General features: G+C 42.6%; 1 protein-coding gene across 1 annotated transcript in view; it reads right to left on the bottom strand.

Moving 5' to 3' along the window:
• The window catches only part of LOC141117581 (uncharacterized), a 1,161,887-nt gene that overhangs the window by 633,122 nt on the left and 502,845 nt on the right, over positions 1–25,920 (bottom strand). The gene's annotated exons all lie outside the window — the stretch shown is intronic.

Here is a 25,920-nt window from a genome sequence, read left to right as displayed (position 1 = left end):
GTACCTGGGGGGTGTCTATAGTATGCCTGTAAAGTGACGCGTGTTTCCCATGTTTAGAACAGTCCCTGCACCAAATGTCATTTTTAAAGGAAAAAATCTCATTTAAAACTGCTTGCGGGTTTAATGTCATGTCGGGTCATGGCAATATGGATGAAAATCAGTGAGACAAACGGCATGGGTACCCCCCAGTCCATTACCAGGCCCTTTGGGTCTTGTATGGATATTAAGGGGAACCCCGCACCCAAATTAAAATAAGGAAAGGTGTGGGGCCACCAGGCCCTATATACTCTGAACAGCAGTATACAGGCGGTGCAAACAAGACAGGGACTGTAGGTTTGTTGTTAAGTAGAATCTGTTTGTAATTTTGAACATTTTTAACGTGTTTAGCTCCAGCCAAAAAATCTTTTCTAAGCTTTTTGGAAAACATAGGGAAGGGTTATCACCCCTGTGACATTTGTTTTGCTGTCTTTCCTCCTCTTCAGAAGATTTCACCTCACTTTTTTGTCCCAATGAAAAATGTTTTTTGAAAATTTGGGTTTTTTTGTGGAACAAGGATTGGAAAGCATCAGTGGAAAGGAGAAATTGTTTTCCCATATTAACTCTTACAGGAGAGAATTTCCCTTCCTAGGGGTAGATTTCATCTCACTTCCTGTTGTCTCCTTCCGTTTGCAAGTAGGAGTCGTTTGTAAGTTAGATGTTTGAAAGTAGGGTCCTGCCCTATATACTCAGCAGAAATTTGGGCCTTAGGTGTTGCTGTGGCCACAACACTGTAAGCCCTCACAGGGCCCTGCTGTGAAATATTAGATCAAGAATTGTAATTACATGCCCCTGTTGAACAGGAGCTGAAAAATTAGGCCTTAGGCACTGGTGCTGGTGCCACAACACTGCAACCCCTCACAGACACTCTAGTTGGAACGCAGGAACGAGCCCTGCTGCAAAGTATTGCTTCAAAAATTGTAATTACACGCCCCTGTTAGACAGGGGCAGAAAAATTGGGCCTTAGGCACTGGTGCTGGTGCCACAACACTGCAACCCCTCACAGACACTCTAGTTGGAACGCAGGAACGAGCCCTGCTGCAAAGTATTACATCAAAAATTGTAATTACACGCCCCTGTTAAACAGGGGCTGAAAAATTGTGCCTTAGGCACTGGTGGTGGCGCCCAGAACCAAAAATGTTCTTACAAGCTATCAGCGTGATGATTGAGGAGGAAGAGGATAATTACTCAGGGATAGTCACTCAGCATCAGCATAGGCAGTCTTTGAAGGGATCTGAGATTTCAAAAAAAATTATTCGGTTACATCAGCATCAGGTGCTTGGTAGCTGGTGGTGATCCAAGACTCATTCATTTTTATGAAGGTCAGCTGATCGACCGAGTCGGTGGACAGACGCACCCTGTGATCGGTTACCACGCCTCCAGCAGCACTGAATGTGCGTTCCGAAAGAACGCTGGATGCAGGACAGGCCAGTAGCTCAATTGCATACTGTGCAAGCTCTGGCCAGTGATCCATCCTCAAGACCCAGTAACCCAGAGGATTTTCGGTGGGAAAGGTGTCCAAGTCTGATCTTGCCCCTAGGTATTCCTGCACCATGTAAAACAGACGCTGGCGATGGTTGCTGGAACCGATCATACCTTGGGGCTGCGGACCAAAAAATTGTCTGAACGCATCGGTCAGACGGCCACCTTCTCCACCGCTCCTTCTTTGACTGACCGAAGCCTCAGCAACACGTTGTCCAGAAACAGGAGTTTGTAACCTCCCAGTCTCTGGGAATGCGTTGCACAGACCTTTCTGCAAGGCCTCCCGAAGATGTTTCATCCTCTGCTCCCTCTGCGATGGCAAGATAAGGTCCGCAACCTTACCCTTGTAACGTGGATCAAGGAGGGTTGCCAGCCAGTATTGGTCCTTCTCCTTGATACCACGAATACGAGGATCCTTACGCAGGCTTTGCAGGATCAGGGAGGCCATGCAGCGTAGGTTTGCTGAGGCATTCGGTCCGGAGTCCTCTGGGTCACTAAGAACGACATGGTCCGCAGCCACCTCCTCCCAGCCACGTACAAGTCCATGTGTTTCTTGGGACTGATCCCTTAAAGACTGCTGCTGATGCTGAGTGCCAGGCTCCACCTCCATACTGACACAATCTTCCTCCTCCTCCTCCTCCTCTTCCTCCTCGTCCTCTTCCTGTGTGATCGGCGGGCACGCAGGAACACTGTCTGGATAAAGGGGGCCTTGAGAGCTAAGGAAGTCCTCCTCTTCCTGCCTCTGTTCTGCCTCAAGTGCCCTGTCCATTATTCCACGCAGCGTGTGCTCCAACAGGTGGACAAGGGGGACAGTGTCACTGATGCATGCACTGTCACTGCTCACCATCCTCGTGGCCTCCTCGAATGGTGACAGGACAGTGCATGCATCCCTGATCATGGCCCACTGGCGTGGGGAAAAAAAACCAAGCTCCCCTGACCCTGTCCTGGTGCCATAGTCGCACAGGTACTCATTGATGGCCCTCTGCTGCGTGTGCAGCCGCTGCAGCATGGCCAACGTTGAGTTCCACCTGGTGGGCATGTCACAGATTAGGCGGTTCTTGGGCAGGTTAAACTCCTTTTGGAGGTCCGTCAGCCGAGCACTGGCATTATATGACCGGCGGAAATGCACACAGACTTTCCTGGCCTGCCTCAGGACATCCTGTAAGCCCGGGTACCTGCCCAAGAACCGCTGCACCACCAAGTTAAGGACGTGAGCCAAACAGGGCACATGGGTCATTTGTCCCTGTCGGAGGGCAGAGAGGAGGTTGGTGCCATTGTCGCAAACCACCATTCCTGCCTTAAGTTGGCGTGGCGTCAACCACCTCTGAACCTGCCCCTGCAGAGCTGACAGAACCTCTGCCCCAGTGTGGCTCCTGTCCCCCAAGCACACCAGCTCAAGCACCGCATGGCATCTTTTGGCCTGCGTACTTGCGTAGCCCCTTGAACGCCTACGGAGCACCGCTAGTTCCGAGGAAGAGGCCATGGAGGAAGAAGAAGAGGAGGGGGTGGAGGAGAGAGGTGTGTCACAATCAGCATTTTGAAGGCGTGGTGGCGGAACAACCTCCAACACTACTGCACCTTGTCCTGCATCCTTCCCAGCTGCCAGCAGAGTCACCCAATGCGCCGTGAAACTTAGGTAACGTCCCTGTCCATGCCTGCTGGACCATGAGTCAGCGGTAATATGCACCTTACCGCTGACCGCCCTGTCCAGCGAGGCATGGACATTGCCTTCCACATGCCGGTAGAGAGCCGGAATCGCCTTCCGTGAGAAAAAGTGGCGTTTGGGTACCTGCCACTGAGGAACTGCACATTCCACAAACTCACGGAAGGGGGCAGAGTCTACCAACTGAAAAGGCAGCAGTTGAAGTGCTAGCAATTTTGCCAAGCTAGCATTCAACCGCTGGGCATGTGGATGGCTGGGAGCAAACTTCTTTCGGCGGTGCAGCAGCTGGGGCAGGGAAATTTGCCTGGTACAATCTGACGTCGGTGTACCAAAAGCAGATTGCCCACAAGTACTTGGCTGTGACACACCTAATTCTACACCTTCATTCCTCTCACTGCAGGTCTCAGAGAGGACTGAAGGTCTAGTGGGGTTGGAAATCTCAGCTGATGAGGAGCAAGGAGAGATCCTCTTTGTTCTTTGGTGTGGGTCTTTTAGATACGCTTGCCAACGAACTGCATGGCAGGTCAACATATGTCTGGTCAAGCATGTGGTACCCAAGCGGGAGATGTTTTGGCCACGCGAGATACGCTTGAGACATATGTTGCAAATAGCAGCGGTGCGATCTGATGCACTCGTCTCAAAAAAGGCCCACACCAAAGAACTTTTTGAATAACGTGCAGAGACTGCAGCGCCCTGCACATGTGGAGCTTTGGGGTGTGATGCAGTCAATGTGCTGCCCTTAGGCTGGCCCCTGGAGGGCATCCTGCCTCGTTGGTGATGTGCCGCCGCCTCCTCCTCCTCCTCCTCCTCCTCCTCTCTCCTATCAGGCACCCACGTTGAGTCAGTGACCTCATCATCCCCTCCCTCCTCATCACTGGAGCAAACCTGGCAGTATGCTGCAGCAGGGGGAGCATGACTGCCAGATTGCTGTCCTTCTTGGGCACCCCCTCTGTCCGTGCTCATGTTACTGCCTTCATCGAGCTCAGTATCGTCATCAGAGCCTTCCAAACGCTGGGCATCCTCCTGGAGCATGTACCCAACACTGTGGTCAAACAGTTCGAGGGAATCCTCATGAGGACATGGTGGAGCTAGGGAAGGAGTCACTGATGACATTGAGCTGAGGGAAGAGGCCGCTGCTTTGCCAGACAAAGCACACTGGGCATGGGTGAGAGAGGATGAGGAGGATGAGGACGGCTTGGTCATCCACTCGACCAAGTCTTCCGCATGTTGCGGCTCAACACGGCCAGCTGCCGAAAAAAAGGCCAAGCGTGTCCCATGGCCACGTGCTGATGAGGATGCACCGTCTCCACGACCAGCACTAGACACAGAGCCTGCTTGCCCTCTCTTATTGGCTTGTGACTGTCTGCCTCTCCTTCTTGGCCTTCCAGACATACTAATGGCCTGTAGCTGCACTAAGCTGGGATAGAACACCTGTAATTTTCTTCAGGTAGCTTTATATACTGTAACCAGACAAGCCTGCCTGTCAGTAGGAAGATAACAGGAACGGATCTAGCTGAACACTGTGAGCAGGACGCACTGCACTAAATGTAAATAGCAGGAACGGATCTAGCTGAACACTGTGAGCAGGACGCACTGCACTAAATGTAAATAGCAGGAACGGATCTAGCTGAACACTGTGAGCAGGATGCACTGCACTAAATGTAAATAGCAGGAACGGATCTAGCTGAACACTGTGAGCAGGACGCACTGCACTAAATGTAAATAGCAGGAACGGATCTAGCTGAACACTGTGAGCAGGACGCACTGCACTAAATGTAAATAGCAGGAACGGCTCTAGCTGAACACTGTGAGCAGGACGCACTGCACTAAATGTAAATAGCAGGAATGGATCTAGCTGAACACTGTGAGCAGGACGCACTGCACTAAATGTAAATAGCAGGAACGGATCTAGCTGAACACTGTGAGCAGGACGCACTGCACTAAATGTAAATAGCAGGAACGGATCTAGCTGAACACTGTGAGCAGGACGCACTGCACTAAATGTAAATAGCAGGAACGGCTCTAGCTGAACACTGTGAGCAGGACGCACTGCACTAAATGTAAATAGCAGGAACGGATCTAGCTGAACACTGTGAGCAGGACGCACTGCACTAAATGTAAATAGCAGGAACGGATCTAGCTGAACACTGTGAGCAGGACGCACTGCACTAAATGTAAATAGCAGGAACGGATCTAGCTGAACACTGTGAGCAGGACGCACTGCACTAAATGTAAATAGCAGGAACGGCTCTAGCTGAACACTGTGAGCAGGACGCACTGCACTAAATGTAAATAGCAGGAACGGATCTAGCTGAACACTGTGAGCAGGACGCACTGCACTAAATGTAAATAGCAGGAACGGATCTAGCTGAACACTGTGAGCAGGACGCACTGCACTAAATGTAAATAGCAGGAACGGATCTAGCTGAACACTGTGAGCAGGACGCACTGCACTAAATGTAAATAGCAGGAACGGATCTAGCTGAACACTGTGAGCAGGACGCACTGCACTAAATGTAAATAGCAGGAACGGATCTAGCTGAACACTGTGAGCAGGACGCACTGCACTAAATGTAAATAGCAGGAACGGATCTAGCTGAACACTGTGAGCAGGACGCACTGCACTAAATGTAAATTGCAGGAACGGATCTAGCTGAACACTGTGAGCAGGACGCACTGCACTAAATGTAAATAGCAGGAACGGATCTAGCTGAACACTGTGAGCAGGACGCACTGCACTAAATGTAAATAGCAGGAACGGATCTAGCTGAACACTGTGAGCAGGACGCACTGCACTAAATGTAAATTGCAGGAACGGATCTAGCTGAACACTGTGAGCAGGACGCACTGCACTAAATGTAAATAGCAGGAACGGATCTAGCTGAACACTGTGAGCAGGACGCACTGCACTAAATGTAAATAGCAGGAACGGATCTAGCTGAACACTGTGAGCAGGACGCACTGCATTAAATGTAAATAGTCTAGATAGAAGATAACAGGAACGGATCTAGCTAAACTGAATACAGTGTATATATATATATGCAACACCTGGGATGCATATATATACACAATACACTGTAAGTGCAGCTAACTGACTGACTGTTCTGCCTAATCTATCTAACTCAAATCAAATGACACTGTCTCTCTCTCTCTCTATCTCTCAGCACACCGGAACACACACTACACAGGGCCGCCGTGCAGGCGGCCTTATATAGTGTGGGGTGTGTACTAAATCCCCTGAGCCATAATTGGCCAAAGCCACCCTGGCTTTGGCCAATTACAGCTCTCTCTACTGACGGCGCTGTGATTGGCCAAGCATGCGGGTCATAGTGCATGCTTGGCCAATCATCAGCCAGCAATGCACTGCGATGCCGCAGTGAATTATGGGCCGTGACGCGCCACACGAATTTAGCGCGAACGGCCCATAAAGTTCGGAATTCGGCGAACGGGCGAACAGCCGATGTTCGAGTCGAACATGGGTTTGACTCGAACACGAAGCTCATCCCTAATATGTACTGATACTGCAGCTAGCAAAGTCAACTGCCTGCCTGTAGTATGAGAACACCACCAACCTTCTACAGGTAGCTTTAGCTGAACACTGTGCAGAGCTCGCCAAAAAATAACTTGTAGGTTTAGCTGAACACTGTGAGCAGGACGCACCACACTAACTTGTAGTTTTAGCTGAACACTGTGAGCAGGACGCACTGCACTAACTTGTAGCTTTAGCTGAACACTGTGCAGAGGTCTCACTACACTAACTTGTAGTTTTAGCTGAACACTGTGAGCAGGACGCACCGCACTAACTTGTAGTTTTAGCTGAACACTGTGAGCAGGACGCACCGCACTAACTTGTAGTTTTAGCTGAACACTGTGAGCAGGACGCACTACACTAACTTGTAGCTTTAGCTGAACACTGTGCAGAGGTCTCACTACACTAACTTGTAGTTTTAGCTGAACACTGTGAGCAGGACGCACCGCACTAACTTGTAGTTTTAGCTGAACACTGTGAGCAGGACGCACCGCACTAACTTGTAGTTTTAGCTGAACACTGTGAGCAGGACGCACCGCACTAACTTGTAGTTTTAGCTGAACACTGTGAACAGGACGCACTGCACTAACTGTAAATAGTCTAGCTGCCTGACTGTGGTACTAATAGGATCAAAAGAACACCAGCAACAATATTGAAAGAAAAATCACAATATTGTTGGCGAGGGTGCAAAGAGATCGGGACGATGGCCCATATATGGTGGCAATGTCCGGAAATTAAAAAATACTGGGAAGGAATCAGGCAAATAATAGGGGAAATAACCAACACAATGCTTCTAGACGATCCATGGAGTTGCCTATTCCACGGGATAAATATCCCGAACAAACAATATCTGAAAAGTCTATTGCCGCCACTCCTAAATGCAGCCAAAAGTCTTATCCCCAGACATTGGAAGGAACCAATGAGACCTACAATGAGGAACTGGTGCAACAAAGTTAACGAGATCCAAAACCTAGAGTACTTAAGGTATAGTGACGGGGAAGGTCTGGAAGCCTACGAGGTAAAATGGCAAGAATGGGATAAATTCAAACAAACGATGAGATATGCCGAAGCTATGGGAGCTTAGGGAGTAGTAGAACGAATGTACCAAGGGAATAGGAGAAAAACAGAGGTAGTTGACAACCCAATCGGAACACAGAAGAGCAATTGAGAGAAAGGCCCGGAAAAGCGACTGGTAGATAGGGGGGATGAGGGGGTGGTGATGGGGGGGAGGGATAGGCGGTAAGGTGGGCTTGGGAGAATAAAGGCATTTATTTATGATATAAATCATTGAAATGTATACAGAAAGGGGAAAAAAAAAAAAAAAAAAAAAAAAAAAGAACACCAGCAATTTTCTTCAGGTAGCTGTAAATACTGTAACAAGACAAGCCTGCCTGTCAGTAAGAAGATAACAGGAACGGATCTAGCTAAACTGAATACAGTGTATATATATATATATGCAACACCTGGGATGCATATATATACACAATACACTGTAAGTGCAGCTAACTCACTGATTGTCCTGCCTAATCTAGCTAACTCAAATGAAATGACACTGTCTCTCTGTCTATCTCTCTTTCAACGCCGGAACACACACTACACAGGGCCGCTGTGCAGGCGGCCTTATATAATGTGGGGCGTGTTCTAAACCCCCTGAGCCATAATTGGCCAAAGCCACCCTGGCTTTGGCCAATTACAGCTCTCTCTACTGACGGCGCTGTGATTGGCCAAGCATGCGGGTCATAGTGCATGCTTGGCCAATCATCAGCCAGCAATGCACTGCGATGCCGCAGTGAATTATGGGCTGTGACGCGCCACACGAATTTGGCGCGAACGGCCCATATCGTTCGCAATTCGGCGAACGGGCGAACAGACGATGTTCGAGTCGAACATGGGTTCGACTCGAACACGAAGCTCATCCCTAATGATGAGAGTGGGTTTACATCCTCTTTAACAGCTTCAGTACCGGGCATTTTCACCCCCTTCCTGCCCAAGCCATTTTTCAGCTTTCAGCGCTGTCACAATTTGAATGACAATTGCGTGGTCATGCAACACTGTACCCAGATGAAATTGTTATCATTCTTTCCCCACAAATAGAGCTTTCTTTTGGTGGTATTTGATCACCTCTGCGCTTTTTTTTTTGCGCTATAAACAAAAGAAGAATCACAAGTTTGAAAAAAACGCATTATTTTTTACTTTTTGCTACGGTATATATATATATATATATATATATATATATATATATATACATTTTTTTCATTTTTTTTTTAAACAAATTTTTTCCTCAGTTTAGGATGATATGTATTCTTCTACATATTTTTGGTAAAAAAATCGCAATAAGCGTATATTAATTGGTTTGCACAAAAGTTATAGAGTCTACAAAATAGAGGATAGATTTATGGCATTTTTGTTATAATTTTTTTTTTACTAGTAATGGCGGCAATCTGCAATTTTTATCATGACTGTGACATTGCGGCGGACATATCGGACACTTTTAACACATTTTTGGGACCATTCACATTTATAAAGCGACCAGTGCTATAAAAATGCACTGATTACTGTATAAATGTGACTGGCAGGGAAGGGGCTAACACTAGGGGGCGATCGAGGGGTTAATTATGTTGCTAGGGAGTGTTTCTCACTGTAGGGGGGAGGGGATTCACAAGGGGAGGAGACCGATCGGTGTTCCTCTGTACTGAGAACACACCATCGGTCTCCTCTCCTGACAGGACCATGGATCTGTGTGTTTACACACACAGATCCACAGTCCTGCTGTGTTACCGGACAATCGCGGGTGCCCGGCGGACATTGCGGCCGCCGGGCACACAGGCACGCGCACCGAATCCCCAGTGACACGGCGCGCGATTGCCGCCGACGGTATGCGCGCACCAATTGGTAAATTGATACCCAACATGTCACGCTTTAAAATTGTGCCCGCTTGTGAAATGGCGACAAATTTTTACCCTTAACCAATTGCCGACCGGCTCACACCGATATATGTGGGCAGAAGGGCGCGTACAGGCATATAACTAATTTTTTGAAGGCCTATGCTTTGACTTCCCATCCATCTAGACCATCCACATAGCCCCATCAATGAGGTGGCGGGGTAAACATACCGTCCTTTATTATCTTTCCATGGCCCATCCGACTTTTCTTTTAAAAAAACTAAAAAATCTAAAAAAAACTAAAAATAAGGATCCATTTAAAAATATCAATATTTTTAATAAATATTGTTTATTTGTCTTTTGGGATCTATTCTTGGAATGTTTTTCTATCAATATTTTCCTCAAGACAAATCTGTGGGACCTTGGTCCTATTATAGTCACGATTAGGTTTATTGGTTCCATTTGATTTAATATATCCATTGGGATTAGTTTTCTGACATGGCTCTACAATGCTGTGACTATTTAAATATGGCCACTAGGTGGCCACTGTGCTTTTTATTGACATGTCTCCTTATGTCTTTTATAAGCCAGTTCCGGTCTGTGACACGGACCGTGCTGCTAGATAGGACCTATTTGTTTAGGATTACTTTGAGGCTTTTTGCCTTTATTTTATTTATACAATATAAGTATGACTTCTGTGTGTTCACAAGGATACACAGCTCTATTACCTATAGTTTATTTTCCTTGTCAAAAGAAGTTTATTGAGTATACAATGTTATAAAGATACATAAAGTAAGTTTACAAGGATCTATAAAGTAAGCTCATTGTTTTACAGTAGGGTTTATATAGGTAAATATCATGAAATTTCAAATATTAAACATTGGGTTCACGTAAACCTAAATTAAAGATATATATCATTTCCTTAGTTACTTTTGTAGGTATTTAAATGATTTATACCTACTATACATATTGTTTACAAGTAGAGTGTATATAGGTCAAATAAATTCTGATAATGAGCTTTAATCGTAAGGTGGAGAAAAGGAAAGAGAAAGAAGAAAAAGGGTTGAAAGGTAGAGGTATGGTCCACAAGGTTGTCCCGCTCGTCAGTTTATTATTCTTTTTAGTTCTCTTTGAAGCCTTAGAATGGGTGTCTCTGTAAGTCATTTAATCTGTTACCATGGCAACAGGACAGAGTCATTGAAGTTTGACAGGAACTGTTGTTTTATCCAAGGATGCCAAAGTTTTTCAAATTTTGGAATTTGATTTTGATCGATGGCTACCATCTTAGCATGGGACATTGTATTATTCATTCTGTGAATTGTTTCTGCTAGTACCAATGTAGGAGATTTCCATGCCTTGGCCACTGTTTGTTTTGCAGCCGTTATTAGTTGGATCATAAGTTTGAATTGAGAGAGTGTTAACCATTCCGGTTTTAGATTAAGTAAAGTTAAATATGGATCTGGTTGTATTATTTTTTTAAATATTTTAGATGCAATCACGAAGACTTCCTTCCAGAAGGTTTGGATTACTGGGCACGTCCACCATATGTGTAAATATGTGCCTATTTCTGGGCATCCTCGAAAACAAAGAGCTGAGGTATTAGGTGAATATACCTATAGTTTATTTTATTTCTATTTCTATTTTTATTTATATATCTTTTTGCAATTTTTAATATGGCCACCGGGTGGCCTTTGATTATTTTATCTTTAGAATGTCCCCTTATGCTCAAGTCAATTTAAGTCCGGTCTGTGACACGGATCGCACTGGTTGACTTGATAATTTTAGTATTTTGTTGCCATTTTATAGCTTTTTTTGGGGTACCTATCTCTATATGAGTTCTATGGTTCCCAGATACCTGACCTTATACCCCCTTCCAGCCAGCGGTTATTGCAATTCATGATTAATTCTTTCTCCAGTGATTGTGCACACACTTGCGCACCTGACACCACTCAGTGTTTGGGAATATCCAACCTGGGTAGGCTCGCTGATGATTCGGCATTCACAGTGAGGCTTGGTTTAGTGAGGCACCAATCAGCGCTTGAGACTTTTAAATTTTTTGTGCAAGTCTGCCGATGGAGCGGAATTCAAAGCGAGGCTTGGTCAGGCTCTTAGTACTATAAGGGGAGGTGACGAGATGCGCCGCCCGTGCCCCTGGATGATGTGACTCTATCACGAAACGCTGCGTAGGGCAGAGTGATGTGTTCTCGTCACCTCCCATTGCTGCTGTTGTTTCCAGTAGGACGGGCTGTCTGTGAGCTTCCGGCTGGCGCTCCAGACTACACTACATGCCTACTATTGTCTACTAACATGTGAGTTTAACTTTTTACTTATCCAATAAAGTCAATTATTTTACACTATATGGAGCCTTTTTTTCCTTCTATGATCTGCAATGCTGTGGGCTGATGTCTGAGTACCTGTCAGTGTGAACACCTTTAGCCTGACCCTGCAGTCTTTGATGTCCCATCTTGGTATAAGGTCTCTGATCCATTGGTCGTGGTTCGAAGCAGTATTAACAAACAGCTTTCTCTGATCCTCTGTAACGAGGGATCATGAGTTTCTGGTAAGCGGCTAGTCTGATTTCACGGTGGTGGAGCAAGCACGCTTTTTTTTTTTTCTTCTCACAGCAAGAATTTATGTTTTTTTATGTTTTTTGGGACTTTTTTAAGATATTTTCATATCACTTGGGTAATTTGTTTTTTATATTTTTGGACTTTTTATTACCATTCTGAACATTTTTTTGGATTGATTATTCATTTGACATGTGTTTTGTATATTATGTATACACTAAAGGGGAACTCTTCACTTAGTTCTAAATATTTGGTTTGGTGATGATGTGTATGATCACCAATTTGTTTTAGCGCGATTCAACCCCCCTTTTTTCTCATTTAATTTCACTGTGTTTGTGTTACATAGAGGAATAGCAGCTTTAATTGTTATTGTTTATGTATTTCACCGTAGCGCAGTTATTCCCCTCATTTTTCTTAGGCATATTAATGTACCTGTACTTTGCCCTTTAAGATGCGGCTTGCGGGCGCGCACTCCGTGAGTGAGATCGCAGGTCCCGTGGACTTGATGTCCACGGGGCTACCCGCGATCGTCTCAGTGAGAGGAAGAACGGGGAGATGCTAATGTAAACAAGCATTTCCCCGTTCTGCCTAGTGACAGGACACTGATCACCGCTCCCTGTATATGGGAGCGGTGATCAGTGTTGTCTCACACATAGCCCCCCCACAGTTAGAATCACTCCCTAGGACACACTTAACCCCTACAGCGCCCCCTAGTGGTAAATCCTTCACTGCCAGTCACATTTACACAGTAATCAATGCATTTTTAATTGTCCAATGTGTCCGCCATAATGTTGCAGTCATGATAAAAATCGCTGATCGCCGCCATTACTAGTAAAAAAAAAATATTAATAAAAATGCCATAAATCTATCCCCTATTTTGTAGACGCTATAACTTTTGTGCAAACCAATCAATAAATGCTTATTGCGATTTTTTTTTTTTTACCAAAAATATGTAGAAGAATACGTATCGGCCTAAACTGAGGAAAAAAAAGGGTTTTTTATATATTTTTGGGGGATATTTATTAAAGCAAAAAGTAAAAAATAATGTGTTTTTTTCAAAATTCAAAAAACCGCAGAGGTAATCAAATACCACCAAAAGAAAGCTCTATTTGTGGAGAAAAAAAGGACGTCAATCTTGTTTGGGAGCTACGTTGCAGGACCGCGCAATTGTCAGTTAAATCAATGCAGTGCCGAATCGCAAAAACTGCTCTGGTATTTTGCCAGCCAAATGGTCCAGGGCTTAAGTGGTTAAAAATCTCCATAGGCGACATTTAAAAAATTCTACAGGTTGCATATTTTGAGTTACAGAGGAGGTCTAGGACTAGAATTATTGCTCTTGCTCTACTGATCGTGGCGATACCTCACATGTGTGGTTTGAACACTGTTTTCATATGTGGGCGCTGCTTTTTTTTTTTTCTTATTTATTTTACATTTTATTTTTTATTTTTACACTGTTCTTTAAAAAAAAAATTGCGTCACTTGTAAACATCCCTTGTAATTAAAAAAAAAAGCATGACAGGACCTCTTAAATATGAGTTCTGCTGTCAAAAAAACCTCAGATCTCATATGTACACTAAAATGCAATAAACACATTTATTTAATGTCATTTAAAAACAAAATGTTGCTTTAAAAGCTATGGGCGGAAGTGACGTATTAACGCCACTTCCACCCTGCAATGGAATGGTATGGAGATGGGTAGGGGCCATCTTCCCCTCACTCATCTCCATATCAAGCCAGGGAGAGGACCCAATCACCTCCATCGCTACAGACGGCTCCGGTAAGTGGCGGAGGGCACCGGAGAGCGGTGGAAGGGGGGGTGGCCCCTCTCCTGCCGCCGATTCGGAAGTGGTTAAGGTTCTTCAGACATTACGGGGGCTAGACTGACCATTGGGCATATAAAAGGTCCCAATGTCAGTCAGAATAAACCATTTTTGGTGCCAGTGGAAGGAATTGTGCCCTATCGTTGCGGTCATTGGGAGGAATTGTGCCTCATCATTCGTGCCATTGAAAGGAATAGTTCCCCATCACTGTAGTCATTGGGCCCTATCATTGGTGTCATTGGACCCCATTGTTGGTGTCATTAGACCAGTATGAGAGAGTGAGAGCGATAACACCAAATTTAACACACCTGCCCAATTTGGACATTTTCACTTAGGGGTGTACTGACTTTTGTTACCAGCGGTTTAGACATTAATGGCTGTGTGTTGAGTTATTTTGAGGGGACAGCAAATTTACACTGTTATACAAGCTGTACACTCACTACTTTACATTGTAGCAAAGTGTCATTTCTTCAGTGTTGTCACATGAAAAGATAGAAGAAAATATTTACAAAAATGTTTGTATTGTCAGTGGATCCGCGCTACAGGATATATTTGCAACTGCAGCCCCCCTATGTAGGCAGGGGACACTAACGTATACCCCCAAAAGGATAAATATAAGAAATAGGGAGTGGCGCTGTGCATAAAGGATTTGTTAGCATATATTAATTTTAGTGATGGGTGTGTCTGTGTGACATACTATAGGAACGGCAATAAACGATAAAACTTTGAATGCAATAGTGTATATCCCACATGAAAATTAGTAAGTGCTGATTAATAAACATAAAAATAAAAATAAAATAAAGATTAAAATTGATAACGATTCAAGTAGATAATTAGTTTAACCCTAATCCCATGTGCAAAGATAAACAGTATAATGTAAAGTATCGGTCTGTTATATGGCTAGACAGACCCCAAAAAGGTGATAGTGCAAAAAAGTGTCAGGTGCAGTCCAATTGACAGTGTTCCAGCAATTGCTGAATGGTGAAAGTAAACTTCAAATAATGTACAAAGTAGAGGGTGTCCGCAACCCTCTGTGGTGAAGTGCTGAAGATGCCCAAAAAATGTGTATAAATAATATATATATAAGATATATATATATAAGTGAAATTTGATAAATATTGAATAAATATGGGAATAAAAACTTATTGTTAATAGAGGGGGGCAGGAGGCGGAGCCTAGCGGAGCAGACATGCATTGTTAGAGCTCCACACCGCTGAGGAGAGAAGAGAAGGACAAAGCGGAGCCTGCAGGCTCAAAAGGTATCCATTTGAACCTTTTTGCCCCAGGTAACAAACTGTGAAAGTTTGGGCAGGAAATATGGTACTGGGAGGAAACCGTGGCAGAAATAAAAATCACCTCACAAAGAGCTCACAGGCACTCACTGCAGCTGAAGCAGCTTCAGTCACCTCACAAGATACAGCATCAGGGCGCTCTCACAGACAGAAAATGTCACAGCAAGACTCTCCATTTGAGTCAGATACAGAACAAATCCTCTCACAAACTTCTCCACAAGCCTCCTCAGTATCCCCAGTAATATTATTACAATTTGAAAAGATGCTTCATAAGGCTTTAAAACAAACCTCAGACCAAATAACAAAAAGCCTAACCAAAGAAATAAGAGAGCTGGGAAACTGCACCGCAGCCTTAGAAATAAAAATGGATGAAATTGAAATTACAACCCAAGTAAATATAACAGAATTGGAACAATTAAAAAAAGAGAATTTAATACTTCAAACTAAGCTCGAAGATTACGAAAATAGAGCCAGACGCTCAAACTTGCGCATAAGGGGAATACCTGAAACTGTGACAGACCTGCAATCTACTATTACTGCTCTATTACAAGAACTAAAGCCAGATATCCCTATTGAACGTTTAGAACTGGACAGAGTACACAGAGCCCTCACAGCCAAAAAGAAAGATGGACCCCCACGTGATATAATCACAAAATTTCATTATTACAGAACGAAAGAACAAATACTAATTGCTGCAAGAGAAAAAAAGGAACTTAATTTTCAAGGACACAATTATCACATTTTTGCTGACCTATCCCAACTTACTATTACTAAAAGATGATCCATGAAACCTCAACTAATGGAACTGCAATGCCACAACATTATGTACCAATGGGGCTTCCCCTTTTCAGTCAGATTTAACTACCAAGGTACAATTTACAGAAGCAGATCAGCAGATGAACTACAACAAACCCTTTTAAAATTAAATCTGACAGAACCCACAAGCAGCAATACTCCCACACGCAGAAGAATGGCATCATCTTCACCTTCAGGCAGCACCCAGAAAATTTCAGAACAAAATGGGAATCATCATTCTCACAAAATAGGCCGTTATGCCACATCATCCATGGACCAAGAAGATTCAATGAGAGTATTGGTAACTGTAAGCGCAAACACACAAGTCCATATATAACAGGAGATATAAAGGGCTGGGCAACTTAGTCCATAGGGGACAGGCTGGAAGTTCAAGGGTTAAGTGGTAACCGGTAATGTAATGGTTAAAGTAGGCTGGTAGGCTAGGCGGCTGCTGTTTCCTCAGAGAGCTGGCTCTGTGATGGATGAGAGAGGGGTAGAGAAGGAAGCGCCACCTGAGTGTAGTATTAACAAATGATGTTTAATGACACCAGGTAAAAACACACTTACAGGATAAAAACATATAAAAGGCTCATCTGTATGAGTATGTGGTCCTCAGTGTTCCCTCTGATCCTGTGGTGGTGACGCTGCAGCCCAGCATCCCTGCAGCGTCACCACCACAGGATCAGAGGGAACACTGAGGACCACATACTCATACAGATGAGCCTTTTATATGTTTTTATCCTGTAAGTGTGTTTTTACCTGATGTCATTAAACATCATTTGTTAATACTACACTCAGGTGGCGCTTCCTTCTCTACCCCTCTCAAGAAGATTCAATGGACTGACATCTTAATTCCTGATATCTCTTCATTTATTATACTAAGAGATGGTTCTCTATAAAAAACCTATATTTATAACTGAATGTAACTGCATTCTGATAGTCACACACTGTGTGGGATCATGTTACATTCCAGTTATATTTCTTATTACTTCTGATTCATATAGCCTTAGAATATATAAGTGAAATAAGGAAATTCATGTTCAGTTATATATTATCAGGTAATAACAATAGATTTATTACTTTTTAGGACAAATATGTTCAATAATCCAGAAGTAATGGAAGCTTTTTCTTTCTTTTCTTAAACAAATATATTATTACCTAACTAGTTCCTAGAATTATGTTTTTGTTTATTCTAATCTGAAGCAATACAACCTCAATTTTATGAGTTAACATATCTAAACAGGTACATATGAATAAAATATGTAATTGTTTACTCTAAAAGGGTTAAAATCCCAAAATAATTCAAACTATCTTCATCAATACCAAAGTTATTAACAGTACCTTTCTAACTGAATTATTGAGCCTAGGGCAAGACTAACCATATACAACCACCCTGGAATAAATAATTTCAACAAAAACTATATTCTGCACTCCAATTAATGAAACATCATTTTGATGTCTTTTGACATAGCACTTCTCTCCTGTAAGCGGAAGATTCGTGTACCCCCATTAGCCCTCCTCATTCTCCCAACCATATTATGTGGGAGTGTGACGAAGGCACTTATTCCCCTGAGAGAGATATTTATTCTCTTTCACGGGTAAATTGTGATTACTTGCAAAAAATAATTTATACAATGTATCATCTAATCTCATATGTTTTTTGTTTACTCTTTACTCCAGAATTCACTGGTTTCTTTTCTATCTATTCATCTCTTCAGTCCACACAGGTTGATCTGCGCAGTCAGCTCTGCATAACAAAAAGTAAGTCAAAACTATTTGATCTATTGCCATGGCACCACTGAATATACTTTCCCTGAATGTTCAGGGAATAAATGTCCCTCAAAAAAGGACCAAAGCCTTCCGCACTTTCCATAACAAGAAGGCTCACATAGTATGCCTCCAAGAAACACACTTCACCAAAGATTCTACTCCAAAATATATTTCTCCTTTTTATCAACAAATTTACACGGCTTCTGCCTGTACCAAGCAAAGGGGAACTCTAATTGCATTTCACCGATCCACACCATTCACCTTATCATCAGAAATTAAAGACCCAGAAGGTAGATACCTGATACTCATGGGTTATATAATGGATACAGCAATCACGGTGATTTCCTACTACGCTCCTAACAAACAACCTACACCATTCCTCTCACATATATTACAAGTGATTAATACACACAAAATAGGAACAGTGATAATGTGTGGGGATTCGAACCAGGTCCTCCTCCCATTTCTAGATAAATCACCTTTTACACCATCCAAAATAACCTCTAGATTACCTTTTTCTCAACTTCTTTCCAAATACAATCTGGTAGATTCATGGAGAGAAAGTAACCCAATGAAAAAGAAATTCACTTATTTCTCGCACCCTCATCAAACCTTCACCAGAATAGATCATATTTTTCTAACAATAGGAATGATACCAGAAATTATTGCATCAGATATAATTCCGATTCCGTGGTCTGACCATAATGCAGTATACACTACTATAGCCTCAGCCATACCAAAAGCGCATGACCCAACGTGGTACTTACCGGACATAATGCTCAAACACCCACTACATCAGATGGCCATTGAACAAGCTTTAAAGGAATACATATCAATTAATAATACAACAGACATCTCCCCAATAACACTGTGGGAAGCTCATAAGCCTGTCTTGCGTGGTACAATACAAAGACAAATGGCACTATTTAAACGGGAAAGCAAAAATCTAGCAAAAAAACTAGAACTCAAATTTAATTCAGCCTACATATCATTTCAAGATAATCCATCTCAGAGTACAAAATCTCATCTGGAAAAATCTGGATTGGAATACGATCTATTTCTCACTGAGTCAGTTGATAAATCCCTCAAACGCTCCAAACACAATTTCTACATGAATACAAACAAACCAGGTACATATTTGGCTCGGGCATTAAATTCAACTAACAAATCTTTCAAACCAATACGTTTGAAATTATCAAAAAATGTTTACACTTGTAATCCAGTTAAAATAGTCCATAAATTTCACTCACATCTCGCAACTTTATACAAGACAAACAATGAATTTAATCCTACAGAGGCTGAATCCTTCTTCTCAAAAATAACCTTACCTGAGTTATCTCAGAATCAAAAAAGCAGTTTGGATGAGCCTATAACTATAGATGAAGTTGCTAACGCCATAAAAGACCTAAAACTTAACAAAAGACCAGGCCCAGACGGCTACTCGGCTTTATACTATAAAACATTCTCAGAAATACTCTCTCCCATTCTCACTGAAACTTTTAACAAACTTCTAGATGGACATTCTTTTCGGCAAGAAACACTAATGGCAATTGTTTGTATGATCCCAAAACCCCTTTCTGATGATACTTCCTGTGTGAATTATCGGCCTATCTCTCTATTAAACCTCGATATTAAATTATTAGCAAAACGCCTCAATAGCATTATAGGAAAATTAATACATAGAGATCAAGTAGGCTTCATGCCAAATAGACAGGCAGGCGATAATATACGCAGGGCAGTGTTATTGGCACATATTGCTAAAAAACGGAAAATCCCTTTATGTTTTCTATCTCTCGATATTAAGAGGGCATTTGACACAGTATCCTGGCAATATATGCAATATTCATTACAAAAATGGGGTTTTGGACCCCACTTTTTAACATGGATCGAAGCATTATATAATAAACCCAAAGCCTATATAAAATATGCTGGATACAAATCTGAAGCCTTTATTATCGAAAGAGGTACCCGACAGGGTTGCCCATTATCTCCCTTATTATTTGCCCTTATACTCGAACCCATGGCCCAATACATCAGAACAAACCAAACTATAACTGGCATTGAAGTAGGAGGTATTACACACAAATTATGTATATTTGCAGACGATATATTACTTTTTCTATCATCACCACAGGTCTCTGGTCCTAACTTAATACCAGCTCTTGATGGATTTGCAGCCCTATCCGGCCTTATGATTAATCCTAAGAAATGCCTAATGCTTAATATTTCACTCACAAACATGGAATTGATCCCGGCTAGGGCTGCACTCCCATTCACATGGGCAGAAAAATCAATCCCATATCTTGGAATTCATTTAACAGCATCTCATTCTGACTTATTCTCAACCAATTATCCTCCTGTATTAAGACAGATCACAAATCTAATAAAACAATGGTCGCAACTTCCTTTATCCTGGATAGGGAAGATTAATGCAATTAAAATGACTATTCTACCCAAATTGCTTTATCTATTCAGAGTCCTCCCTATTCCAATTCCTTCCTATTTTTTGAGAATAGTACAAAAAAGAGCATCTTCGTTCATATGGGGCTCTTCTAAACCACGTATACCTATACACACACTACATCTTCCCAAAAATAAAGGAGGCCTGGGATACCCTAATTTTACTAACTACTACAGAGCAGCACATTTGGCCAGTCTGTCCAAATACCATGCAAAACAGGAAATCCCATTATGGGTATTTATAGAGGCTTCAGAAAATGACCCTCTATTAATATCAAATTTATTATGGCTTGATCCTAAAGACCGCTTTAAAATTCATAATCCCATAACTAAACACTTCTTATCTCTCTGGGATAAACTAAAAACCAAATATCAGTTACAATCTCCACACAATCCTCTCCTTTCTTTTATCAGAAATCCGGCCTTTTATCCGGCATGGATCTACCCAAATTCTTTTAAAGCTTGGACAACATCAGGCATTCAGACACTAAATGACTTCATAGCATCTAAATCATTCCTTTCATTCCCATCGCTTAGAGAAAAATATGATCTACCAAACTCTGAGATATTTAGATATCTCCAAATCAAAAATTTCTATACACCATTCCTAAAGGGGGATACACCATTATCCCAATTATCCATTTTTGAATCAATCTGTACAAAAGATCCATTTGCTAAAGGTACAATTTCATCACTTTATAATCAATTATATGGAGTAGCAAATCTTAATAGACCCTCTTACGTTCAGAGGTGGGAGGAGGACCTGGGACGAACTTTAGAAGACACGGACTGGTCTAACATATGGCTCACATCTAAGTCATCTTCACCCAACATCTTAGCACTGGAGACAAATTATAAAGTCCTAACTCGCTGGTACCTTGTACCCGCTAGAGTGGCAAAATATTCACCTAATACCTCAGCTCTTTGTTTTCGAGGATGCCCAGAAATAGGCACACATTTACACATATGGTGGACGTGCCCAGTAATCCAAACCTTCTGGAAGGAAGTCTTCGTGATTGCATCTAAAATATTTAAAAAAATAATACAACCAGATCCATATTTAACTTTACTTAATCTAAAACCGGAATGGTTAACACTCTCTCAATTCAAACTTATGATCCAACTAATAACGGCTGCAAAACAAACAGTGGCCAAGGCATGGAAATCTCCTACATTGGTACTAGCAGAAACAATTCACAGAATGAATAATACAATGTCCCATGCTAAGATGGTAGCCATCGATCGAAATCAAATTCCAAAATTTGAAAAACGTTGGCATCCTTGGATAAAACAACAGTTCCTATCAAACTTCAATGACTCTGTCCTGTTGCCATGGTAACAGATTAAATGACTTACAGAGACACCCATTCTAAGGCTTCAAAGAGAACTAAAAAGAATAATAAACTGACGAGCGGGACAACCTTGTGGACCATACCTCTACCTTTCAACCCTTTTTCTTCTTTCTTTCCTTTTCTCCACCTTACGATTAAAGCTCATTATCAGAATTTATTTGACCTATATACACTCTACTTGTAAAATATATGTATAGTAGGTATAAATCATTTAAATACCTACAAAAGTAACTAAGGAAATGATATATATCTTTAATTTAGGTTTACGTGAACCCAATGTTTAATATTTGAAATTTCATGATATTTACCTATACAAACCCTACTGTAAAACAATGAGCTTACTTTATAGATCCTTGTAAACTTACTTTATGTATCTTTATAACATTGTATACTCAATAAACTTCTTTTGACAAGGAAAACTTATTGTTAATAAATTAATATGTAAGCTTCTCTAATAAACTCGCTGTAATTTCAATTAATAACAACAATAAGTCTCGTGTGCAATAACAAAAGTTCATATGATGTATTCCACCCGAATTCTTCCAGATTTTAAACACACTCCCCCTGATGTGATTTCACTCACCGGAGCGCTATACCCCTGCAGGGGTATAAGCATAAGATGTTTGTATTCCAGGTGCCGATCAGATCCGGGTGTCGATCGAATCCCTGTGTGTTGATATCCTTTCCAAACCGATTCCTCGATCCCGATCATCCACTCGTACAAAGGAAGGAGATGAGGGGAAGATGATACTCCCCTGTTGCTATCCTATTTTCAGCCGAACATCCGCTCCAACGTGTAATATGAAAGTAAAGAAGTAATCCACATAGCGTAACTCCTTTTAAAAAAGTTTATTTGTAAATGCTCATATAATCCAAGGAGCGTAATCAGTTCCAAGGAATGTAATGTAGTTTTATAAAAAAGAGAGAGGAGGGAGCATACAAGCTCTCTATCTCCCCTTGCTGTCCCGGGACGCAGCGCTGTTCGCAACTACCGCTTGCGTTCCACCGGTCAGCTAGCAGAAACCACAATAACAGGAAGTGACGTTGTACGTGCCAAGATAGTCCCGCCTTGCGTGTTTCGTCACACGGACGTCATCGGAGGCGTCACTTTCTGTTATTGTGGTTTCTGCTAGCTGACCGGTGGAACGCAAGCGGTAGTTGCGAACAGCGCTGCGTCCCGGGAGAGCAAGGGGAGATAGAGAGCTTGTATGCTCCCTCCTCTCTCTTTTTTATATAACTACATTACATTCCTTGGAACTGGTTACGCTCCTTGGATTATATGAGCATTTACAAATAAACTTTTTTAAAAGGAGTTACGCTATGTGGATTACTTCTTTACTTTCATATTACACGTTGGAGCGGATGTTCGGCTGAAAATAGGATAGCAACAGGGGAGTATCATCTTCCCCTCATCTCCTTCCTTTGTACGAGTGGAGGATCGGGATCGAGGAATCGGTTTGGAAAGGATATCAACACACAGGGATTCGATCGACACCCGAATCTGATCGGCACCTGGAATACAAACATCTTATGCTTATACCCCTGCAGGGGTATAGCGCTCCGGTGAGTGAAATCACATCAGGGGGAGTGTGTTTAAAATCTGGAAGAATTCGGGTGGAAGACATCATATGAACTTTTGTTATTGCACATGAGACTTATTGTTGTTATTAATTGAAATTACAGCGAGTTTATTAGAGAAGCTTACATATTAATTTATTAACAATAAGTTTTTATTCCCATATTTATTCAATATTTATCAAATTTCACTTATATATATATATTATTTATACACATTTTTTGGGCATCTTCAGCACTTCACCACAGAGGGTTGCGGACACCCTCTACTTTGTACATTATTTGAAGTTTACTTTCACCATTCAGCAATTGCTGGAACACTGTCAATTGGACTGCACCTGACACTTTTTTGCACTATCACCTTTTTGGGGTCTGTCTAGCCATATAACAGACCGATACTTTACATTATACTGTTTATCTTTGCACATGGGATTAGGGTTACACTAATTATCTACTTGAATCGTTATCAATTTAAATTTTTATTTTATTTTTATTTTTATGTTTATTAATCAGCACTTACTAATTTTCATGTGGGATATACACTATTGCATTCAAAGTTTTATCGTTTATTGCCGTTCCTATAGTATGTCACACAGACACACCCATCACTAAAATTAATATATGCTAACAAATCCTTTATGCACAGCGCCACTCCCTATTTCTTATATTCATTTACAAAAATGTGACTGAGGGGTGTACTTACTTTTGTGAGATACTGTATCTGTGTCTCTGTCTCTTTCAATTACCAGAAATATGGCTACCTTGCTCTCAGGAAAAGGTGCTTACCTGTACTCTAGAGTAGGGATGAGCCGAACACCCCCCTGTTCGGTTCGCACCAGAACATGCGAACAGGAAAAAAGTTTGCTCGAACACGCGAACACCGTTAAAGTCTATGGGACACGAACATGAATAATCAAAAGTGCTAATTTTAAAGGCTTATATGCAAGTTATTGTCATAAAAAGTGTTTGGGGACCCGGGTCCTGCCCCAGGGGACATGGATCAACGCAAAAAAAGTTTTAAAAACGGCCGTTTTTTCAGGAGCAGTGATTTTAATAATGCTTTAAGTCAAACAATAAAAGTGTAATATCCCTTTAAATTTCGTACCTGGGGGGGTGTCTATAGTATGCCAGTAAAGGGGCGCATGTTTCCCGTGTTTAGAACAGTCTGACAGCAAAATGACATTTCGAAGGAAAAAACCCATTGAAAACTACCCGCGGCTATTGAATTGCCGACAATACACAGAGAAGTTCATTGATAAAAACCGCATGGGAATTCCCCACAGGGAAACCCCGAACCAAAATTAAAAAACAAAATGACGTGGGAGTCCCCCTAAATTCCATACCAGGCCCTTCAGGTCTGGTATGGATATTAAAGGGAACCCCGGCCAAAATTTAAAAAAAAAATGACGTGGGGTTCCCCCTAAATTCCATACCAGACCCTTCAGGTCTGGTATGGATTTTAAGGTGAACCCCGCGCCAAAAAAAAAAAAAACAGCGTGGGGTCCCCCCAATAATCCATACCAGACCCTTATCCGAGCACGCAACCTGGCAGGCCGCAGGAAAAGAGGGGGGGACGAGAGTGCGTCCCCCCCTCCTGAATCGTACCAGGCCACATGCCCTCAACATTGGGAGGGTGCTTTGGGGTAGCCCCCTGTCACAGACCTAGCCGGGACAGAGGCTGTTGGAGAGGACTGTATGCAAGCCTGTTGCCTTTTGATTATGGGCCCTGGATTTTCAATGGATTCATTCTGTTGGGACACATCCTGATGTGGAGATGCTGGTGTCATCAACCTGTGTTTATGTTAATTGATTGAGCTAATGACATTGTCCTCTATACAATGTAGGAGACGGGACGACTGCTATTATGTTAATTAACTGTATGAAGCTCGTGACCACAAGTCTGGGCAAAAGGTCATGTCTCAGTCACCTAGGCTGTATAAAGGATTAGATAATTAGCTCACGTTAATTAAGTTACAGTTGTATTGTTAGAGAAGGTTCCAACGGCATATAAAGTCTTGTAACTTTGATTCATAATAAACAGTCCATGTTAGCAGTGAAGCAAGTGTCGCCTTGTTATCTGCTCAGAAAGGTTGGAATATCTGATATCTGTATACAGACTGGGAGGAAGTGGTATATGACGGAAGCACTCAAGCGGAGTGTGGGACGTTCCGTGACATTGGTGGCAAGCAGCGGGAAAGCTTCCTACAGACTGGGACATCCAAACTTCCATCTGGATCCAAGGTCCAGATAGCAGGAGAGGAGAGGTACAGATACCAGCCGCCATGGATGAGGAATTCAGAAGGAGGCTGCGAGAGATGCAGATACAGCACAGAGGACCAGTATCGGAGCAGGTCCTGCTGGGATGGTGTGATTCTATTTGCTGCAAACTCTGGAAGGAAGCGCTAGCCCGTGAGCAGCGACACCAGGGAAAAATTCTCCCCTCCATCGAGGAAAGGTACTGGTCGCAGTACGGACTGCGGGTGCGGTTTTTGGGAGAAAAACCACACAAGAAGCAGACAGCTGAATTAAGCAGGCTGGTCTGGGCAGAGATAAAGCTGGATGAGAGCTACAGAGCCCTCCGGTGGCATGTATCCCAAGCATGTCCCTGGATAGCGGATGACAGCCCAATGGAAGGCTTAAGCTACGGCGGCTTGGGACTGTTGTTTGTGAAGCTGACAGGGGACCCTAACTTCGGGA

Source organism: Aquarana catesbeiana, linkage group LG13 (genome assembly GCF_042186555.1).
Source record: "Aquarana catesbeiana isolate 2022-GZ linkage group LG13, ASM4218655v1, whole genome shotgun sequence".
Taxonomy (NCBI): Eukaryota; Metazoa; Chordata; class Amphibia; order Anura; family Ranidae; genus Aquarana; species Aquarana catesbeiana.
This window is presented reverse-complemented; position numbering and strand designations above follow the sequence as displayed.